Source organism: Hevea brasiliensis, chromosome 14 (assembly GCF_030052815.1).
Source record: "Hevea brasiliensis isolate MT/VB/25A 57/8 chromosome 14, ASM3005281v1, whole genome shotgun sequence".
Lineage (NCBI taxonomy): Eukaryota > Viridiplantae > Streptophyta > Magnoliopsida > Malpighiales > Euphorbiaceae > Hevea > Hevea brasiliensis.
Genome location: NC_079506.1, coordinates 14,995,188 through 15,003,619, shown reverse-complemented (window position 1 = coordinate 15,003,619; position 8,432 = coordinate 14,995,188). Strand labels below are relative to the sequence as shown.

Below are 8,432 nucleotides of genomic sequence, written 5' to 3'. Positions count from 1 at the left end.
TTGATTTTAAACTGATCCATCCAGATAAGATTTGACATTGTTAATTTCAAAAAGATTGTTGCCTGCTAAAATTAAATCATCCACATAAACTAAAATCACTGTAATAAGATCATTTTCTTTCTTCACAAAAAGTGAATAATCAGCTTGTGAGTGGGTGTAGCCAAGAGAAAGAAGAGCCATTGAGAATTTAGCAAACCATTTTCTATTGGCCTGTTTAAGACCATATAATGACTTTTGCAAATGGCAGACTTTATTAGGAGCAACAGCTGAAAAACTAGGAGGCAGAACCATGTAAACCTCTTCATGTAAATCCCCGTGAAGGAAGGCATTATTAACATCCAATTGCTGCAAATACCAATGATTAATTGAAGCTACTGCCAACAGTAATCAAACAATTGTAAGCTTTGCAACTGGAGAAAATGTGTCAAAATAGTTAATGCCCTCTGTCTATGTGTAACCTTTAGCAACTAAACGGGCTTTATATCTTTCTATAGATCCATCAGCCTTGTGTTTAATTTTATAAACCCATTGGTATCCTATTGCACTTTTGCCTAGAGGAAGATCAGTAATAACCCAAGTTTTGTTCTGTTCAAGAGCATGGATCTCTGTTTGCATTGCTTTTCTCCAACATTCATGTTGGATAACTTGGTTATAGTTCTTAGGCTCAGAAACAGCAGATATAGAAAGGCTAAAATGATATTGGGGTTTAGACAAGTGAGAATAAGAAATGACAGATGATAAAGGATAAGGAGTAGTACCTGTGAAATGTGAAGACTGATTGGAATCAACTGAAGTTGAAGATAAAGTGCAATGATAATCCTGCAAGTAAGAAGGTAATTTTCCTAGTCTAGAGGACTGTCTAGAAGGAGCTCGGTTAGAAGAAACTTGAGTAGGAGGAATTGGATTAGAAGGTGAAATAATGACATCTGAATCTGGAAGAGAAGAGTCTTGCAAAAGTGGAGCAATTGTGTTTAATGAACTAGAGGAGAACGGAAAAATGTTTTCATGAAAAGTGACATTTCTAGAAATGAAAATGTCTTTAGAATGAAGATCTAGAAGCACAAATCCTTTAGTGCCTGTTTTAAAACCAAGAAAAAGACACCTTTTAGCTCTAGGGTCCAATTTAGATCTGTTAACAGTGAGGGTAGAAGCATAACAAAGGGAACCAAAAACTTTGAGATTGGAAAATTTTGGAGGTTTGTTCTACAACAACTCACAAGGAGTCTTATTGTTGAGTAAAGGTGAAGGCAATCTGTTGATTAAGTATACTGCATGGTTAACAGCATATGACCAATACAATTTTGGCAAATGTGCTTGAAATAATAGTGCTCGAGCCACATTTAAAATGTGCTGATGTTTTCTTTCAACAGTTGCATTTTGTTGGGGTGTCTCAACACAAGAAGTTTGGTGAAGAGTGCCTTTGGAGGCATAAAAATCTAGCATATGAAATTCTACCCCATTATCACTTCTTATTGTCTTAATTTTGGCAGAAAATTGTGTTTCACTAAGAAAAAGAAGGACTGTAACGAAACTCAAGCTTAAGATTTATTTTGTAAAAAGAAAATCCAAGTGTGCCTTGTATAATCATCAACTATGGTAAGAAAATATTTGTGATTATGAATGGAAGCAATGGCAAAAGGTCCCCATATATCAACATGAAAAAGATCAAAAGGTTTATTAGATTTGGAAGTACTTACAGAGAAAGGTAATATTTTCTGTTTTGCAAGATGACATATGTCACAATGACTATTGTTTTTGAAAGAAAAATCAGAAATATACTCATGTAACAATCTTATTCTAGAATCAGAAGGATGGCCTAGCCTATAGTGCCATAGATCAAACTGAGATGGTGTTACACTCATTTCATATAGGCATTTTAGGGTAGTTTTGCATCCATTTTGCCCTTATATTTTAGTATATTTTATGTTTTTAGCTTTATTTTAGTTTATTTGTTAATTTTAGATACTTTATATGTGATTTTTGTAATTTTGTTGTTTTTGATAGGATTTTGTGGCAAATTGAGGATCAATGAGTGCATTAGGAAGTGATTTGAAGAAATTTGGGATTCTTTGAGCATGGAGGAAAGTCGAAGATATCAAGCTTTGAAAGAGCAAGTTAGCCGAAATTTGCTTGAGGCTTTGCTTAAGGTCATGCTTAGGGTAAAGCGGCAATGCTTAAGGTGCAACACAAGTCAAGCATGAGCAGAAAAGTCCATTTTACTATAAGTCTGCCGAGATTTGCTGAAGGTCTGCTTAACCTTAAGCAGACAGTGCGACCAGAGGCTAAATTTGCTAAGAAGCTGCTTAGGGTTAAGCCGAACCCTAAGCAGAATGCCCAGAACGTGAATAGTGCTGCTGACTTGGATAATTTTACACCTCATTTCCTATCCACTCCTTGTCTTTTATTTACTTTTAGGGTAACTTTTAGGGACCATATAAATTCATCATTTCCTTATTTTTGAAAAGGAGGAGGAAGGGAGGAAAAACAAAAAGGAAAGAAAATTTAATAGAAAGGGAGAGGAGGCGCCATTTTCTCTAGGAAGAGGAGCTGCTGCACGAGTTTGGAGCTCCAGAAACCAGAGACCTTGGTTCTTCCACCTGGGTTTTCCCATTTCAGTCCTTTTATCATGTTTTTCTTTATTCTTCCATCTATATTTCTTGTAAATACCATTATGAGTGAGTAATTTCTTTAGATTTCAGAGTTGGGAAGTATGTCTTAGATTAATTTGTGGATTTGGATTGGGTATTTCCTTATTTTATATGAATATGAGTTTTGATTCCTTCCTTGTGTGCTTGATTTACTTGCCTAATGTTGGTACCCATTGGGTATTGTGTTAATCTTTGATTGAAGGACCGAAAGGTGAAAGTCATTGATGGGTAATCATGGATTGGAACTTAAAATCACCTAGATTTAGAAATAAACTAGGACTTTAAGAGGAATTAATTATTGGTTACAAAACTTAATGGGTTTTAAAGTAATCAAATACATACGAAAGTAGGTTTGGTTATTTTAGAATACACTTTGATTTGCTTGAAAAAGATATCAAAGGGATTTAGAATCAATTTCCTTCAAACTCTATTTTTCCCTAAAATTTGGAATGCCCAAGACAAATCCCAATTAATTTATGCATAAACCCCCAACTCTGGAATCACTTTTACCATAATTAGACTTTCGTTTAAATTACCCATTGTTAATTTTAGTTTAATTGCGAGCTAGAATTAGAATTTATTTGTTTGCTCTTTACCCATTTCAATTGGATTAATCAATTTACCTTGCTCATTTACATTTACCATTTATTCATTAATCATTAGCCCAAATAATCGCTTCATTCATAGTTTAGTAATCAAACAGCAAATCCTCGTGGGAACGATACTTTATTCATCACTTTATTACTTGAGACGACCCGTATACTTGCGGATTCGCCACATCAAGTTTTTGGCGCCGTTGCCGGGGATTTGATTTTTGTTTGATATTGAACAATTGTTTGTTTGGTTAATTTGGGCATTTTATTTTATTTCTTTTTACCATTTTACTTTGAGAATTTGTTTATTTTTGTTTTTCAGGTGCTTTATTTTATGAGAAGGACAAAAAGTGAAGAAATCAATCTATTCTTTGACCCAGAAATAGAGAAGACAGCAAAAGCTTTAAGAGCAGAATCTAAGAGGAGAAAAGCTGAAATTAAAGCTCAACAACAACAAGAAAGAGCACAAGAGCAAGAGCAATTACAAGAAGAAATGGCTGACAACAACAACAACAATAACAACCGCTCTGTGAAGGATCATGCCTATCCTAACATTGGAGATTTCATGCCAAGTATCACAAGACCAAGGGTAGAAGCTAATAATTTTGAACTGAAGCCTGCACTTTGTCAAATGGTACAACAAGCACAATTTGGAGGAAATCCAAGTGAAAGTCCACATGTGCATTTAGCACACTTCCTTGAGATCAGTGATATGTTGAAGATAAATGGAGTTTCTGATGATGCAATTCGACTCAGATTATTTCCTTTTTCTCTGAAGGACCGAGCTAGAGAGTGGTTACATTCTTTGCCACCGGGTTCTATCACAACATGGGATGAACTTTCTCAAGCATTTTTGGCTCAATATTTTCCACCAAGCAAGACAGCTAAACTGAGAAATGAGCTGACTTCTTTTAAACCTAGAGATGATGAGAGCTTGTATGAAGCATGGGAGAGGTACAAGGATTTGCAAAGGAGATGTCCACATCATGGGATTCCTAAGTGGATGCTTGTTCAACACTTTTATAATGGAGTTTCACCAGCTATTAGGAGTACAATTGATGCATCTTCTGGAGGTGACCTTATGGAGAAATCTGAAGATGAAGCTTTTTCCGCTCTTGATAAAATTGCTTATAACAACTACCAATGGAGTTGTGAGAGGAATGAGATCAAGAAACCAGCTGGTATGTTTGAGCTTGATGCCATGAATATGATTAATGCTAAGTTTGATGCTTTGACAAAGAAGATGGACAAGTTAAGTATGAAAGTAGATTCTTCAGCCGGAGGTTCTAGTAATACACTAGAAATTGGAGCTGCAAATGTCAATTGTGCAGCAGATTTTTCTGCACTTAATCAAGATTTTTCAAATGAGCAAGTGGATTATGTGGGGAACTACAATCAAAGACCAGGTGGTAACCCATTTTCTGCAACTTATGATCCAGCATGGAGAAACCACCCAAATTTCTCTTGGGGAGGTAGACAAGGGCAAAATCAGAATTTTCAGCAACCTTCTGGATATCAACAAAATCAGAATTTTCAGCAGAATAGAGGTCCTCCTCCTGGAATTTCTAAACCTCAAAATGCACCTGCTCCACCTCTACCACAACAAGCACAACTAGACAAGACAGCTAGATTGGAATCTATGATTGAAACTCTACTTGTGAGCCATCAAAGTCAACAAGAAATGATTTCTCAATTAGCATCTAAAGTGGATCAAATGGCAACACACAACAAGATGTTAGAGAATCAAATAGCTCAACAAGCTAGCTTTTCAAGTAATAAAGCATTTGGGAAGCTTCCTAGCCAACCAGAAAATTCAAGGGAGCATTGCAAGGCTATTACATTGAGGAGTGGAAAAATATTGGAGAATGGAGATAAAAAGATTGAAGAGAAAGTTGAAGAAAAGAAAAGCAGAGAAGGAGATGAACAAACTGAAGCTGAAGTTAGAATTGAAGCTGAGAAAGAAAATTCAATGGAAGAAAAAGGAAGTAAGGAGAGGGAGAGCAAAGAAGAAGAGCCCAAATATGTTGCACCTAAAGCCTACATGCCACCTTTACCATTCCCACAAAGGTTTCAGAAAGCAAAATTGGATAAACAATTTGGGAAGTTTTTGGAGGTATTGAAGTCTTTGCATGTGACTATTCCTTTCACTGATGCCTTAGCACAAATGCCCTCATATGCCAAATTTTTGAAGGAGATTTTATCTAACAAGAAGAAATTGGAGGAATTTGAGACTGTAGCTCTCACGGAAGAAAGCAGTGCCATTTTGCAAAATAAGCTTCCACCCAAACTGAAAGATCCTGGGAGTTTCTCCATACCATGTCACATTGGGGATATCAGTATAGATAAGGCTTTATGCGATCTTGGAGCCAGTGTTAGTCTGATGCCATTGTCTATCTATGAGAAAGTGAAGATTGGAGAAATGAAGCCTACTACCATATCACTACAGTTAGCAGATAGATCTATTAAATTTCCAATTGGAATAGTTGAGAATGTTCCTCTGAAAGTTGGGAAATTTTTCATACCAGTGGATTTTGTGGTATTGGAGATGGAGGAGGATGTACACATTCCTATTATTCTTGGTAGACCTTTCCTTGCTACTGCTGGAGCTGTGATAGATGTAAAAAATGGGAGGCTTACATTAGAAGTTGGGGAAGAGAAAGTTGAATTTAATTTGTTTCAAGCAACGAAAAAGAAAGATGATTCAAACTCATGCTTGAGAGTTGATGTGATAGATGAAGAGGTTAGAGAAGTGCTTAAAAAGCAACATCCTAAAGATCCCTTAGAAGCTTGTTTGGTTCATAACATCAAAAAAGGGGATGAAATTGAGGAAGCTGCAGAATATGCTACAATTTTAGAAGGAAATCCACCATTGCCTATGGCTGATATTAAAAAAATTGGGGACTTGAAGCAAGAAACAACTTCATCATCAAAGTTTGAGAAAAGTGAAGCACCTAAGGTAGAGTTGAAACCTCTTCCAACAAATCTCAGGTATGCTTTTCTAGAGCAAAATTCTACATATCCTGTGATTGTTAGTGCTAAATTGACTGATTGTGAGGTTGAAAAATTATTGAGAGTTCTTAGGAAGCATAGAAGGATAATTGGTTATACCATTGATGATATTAAAGGAATACATCCTTCTGTGTGCATGCATAGAATTTTATTGGAAAATGACCATAAAGCCTCTCGAGAATCACAAAGGAGATTGAATCCAAACATGAAAGAGGTTGTGAAAAAGGAGATCTTGAAATTGCTTGATGCAGGTATCATTTACCCTGTTTCTGATAGTAATTGGGTAAGTCTAGTTCATGTTGTACCTAAGAAAGGGGGTATCACAGTGGTGAAAAATGAAAATGATGAACTAATACCTACAAGAACTGTAACTGGATGGAGAATGTGTATAGACTATAGGAAATTGAATAAGGCAACTAGAAAGGACCATTTTCCATTACCATTTATAGATCAAATGCTTGAGAGACTAGCTCATCATTCTTATTTTTGCTACTTGGATGGCTATTCAGGGTTCTTTCAGATCCCTATTCACCCAGATGATCAGGATAAAACTACCTTCACATGTCCTTATGGTACCTTTGCATATCGAAGGATGCCATTTGGACTATGTAATGCCCCTGCTACATTTCAACGATGTATGATGTCCATATTTTCTGACATGATTGAGGGTATTATGGAAGTGTTCATGGATGATTTTTCTGTGTATGGTAAATCTTTTGATGAATGCTTATCTAACTTGTCTAAGGTTTTGCAGAGATGTGAAGAGTTCAATTTAGTTTTGAATTGGGAAAAGTGCCATTTTATGGTACAAGAAGGAATTGTTTTGGGACATCTTGTGTCAAACAGGGGTATTGAGGTGGATAAATCAAAGGTAGAAGTTATTGAGAAAATGCCACCCCCAACATCTGTGAAGGGAGTGAGGAGTTTCTTGGGGCATGCTGGATTTTATAGGAGATTCATCAAGGATTTCTCTAAGATTTCTAAACCTCTTACCAATTTATTGAGTAAAGATGTGGAATTTAATTTTGATACTAATTGTATGAATGCTTTTTGCAGGATAAAGGAAGCTTTGATATCTGCTCCTATTATGCAGCCACCCGATTGGTCATTACCTTTTGAGTTAATGTGCGATGCTAGTGATTATGCCATTGGGGCTGTTTTGGGACAAAGGAAAGATAAGAAGGTGTATGCAATATACTATGCAAGTAGGACCTTAGATGATGCTCAAATAAATTACTCTACTACAGAGAAAGAGTTTTTGGCAGTAGTATTTGCAGTAGACAAATTCAGGTCCTATCTTGTGGGGTCTAAGGTAATAGTGTACACGGATCATGCAGCTATCAAGTATCTCCTTCAGAAAAAAGAGGCTAAACCTAGATTGATAAGGTGGGTGCTACTCCTTCAAGAGTTTGACTTGGAAATTAAAGATAAGAAAGGAGTAGAAAATGTGGTAGCAGATCATCTATCTAGATTGAGGCAAGAACAAGGAGACAATCTGGGAAAAGAGCCCCCAATAGATGATTATTTTCCTGATGAGCAATTGTTAGTAATCATGAATGCAAAAACACCTTGGTATGCAGATTTTGTGAACTATCTAGTGTGTGGAATCCTTCCACCTGATTTAACATGGCAGCAAAAGAAGAAATTTCTTTTTGATGTGAAGGATTATGATTGGGAGGAACCATTTTTGTTCAAGAAATGTGGAGATGGGCTGATTAGAAGATGTTTAGCTGATGAGGAGATAGGGAATGTTATCAAAGATTGCCATTCTTCACTTTATGGGGGTCATATGAGTGTGACAAAGACTACAGAAAAAGTTCTTCAAGCAGGGTTCTTTTGGCCACACATGTTTAAGGATGTGAGGAAGTTTGTTAATGCATGTGATAGGTGTCAAAGGATGGGTAATATCTCAAAGAGAGATGAAATGCCCCTCCAAAATATATTGGAAGTAGAATTATTTGATGTGTGGGGCATTGATTTCATGGGACCTTTTCCATCATCCTTGGGACACAAATACATTTTAGTTGGAGTAGATTATGTGAGCAAATGGGTTGAAGCTATACCATCTCCAACTAATGATGTAAGAGTTGTGATTAAATTCCTTAAAAAGTTCATTTTTACAAGATTTGGAACTCCACGTGCCATTATAAGTGATGGAGGTTCTCATTTTTGCAACCATCAA

The 8,432-nt window shown here is 36.2% G+C and overlaps 1 non-coding gene across 1 annotated transcript; it reads right to left on the bottom strand.

The window, feature by feature from the left end:
• Positions 1-4,127: 4,127 nt before the first annotated feature.
• On the bottom strand, positions 4,128-4,234 carry LOC131173727 (small nucleolar RNA R71). Its single transcript, XR_009144040.1, has one exon. It is a non-coding gene; the product is annotated as a small nucleolar RNA R71 (small nucleolar RNA).
• Positions 4,235-8,432: the final 4,198 nt, after the last annotated feature.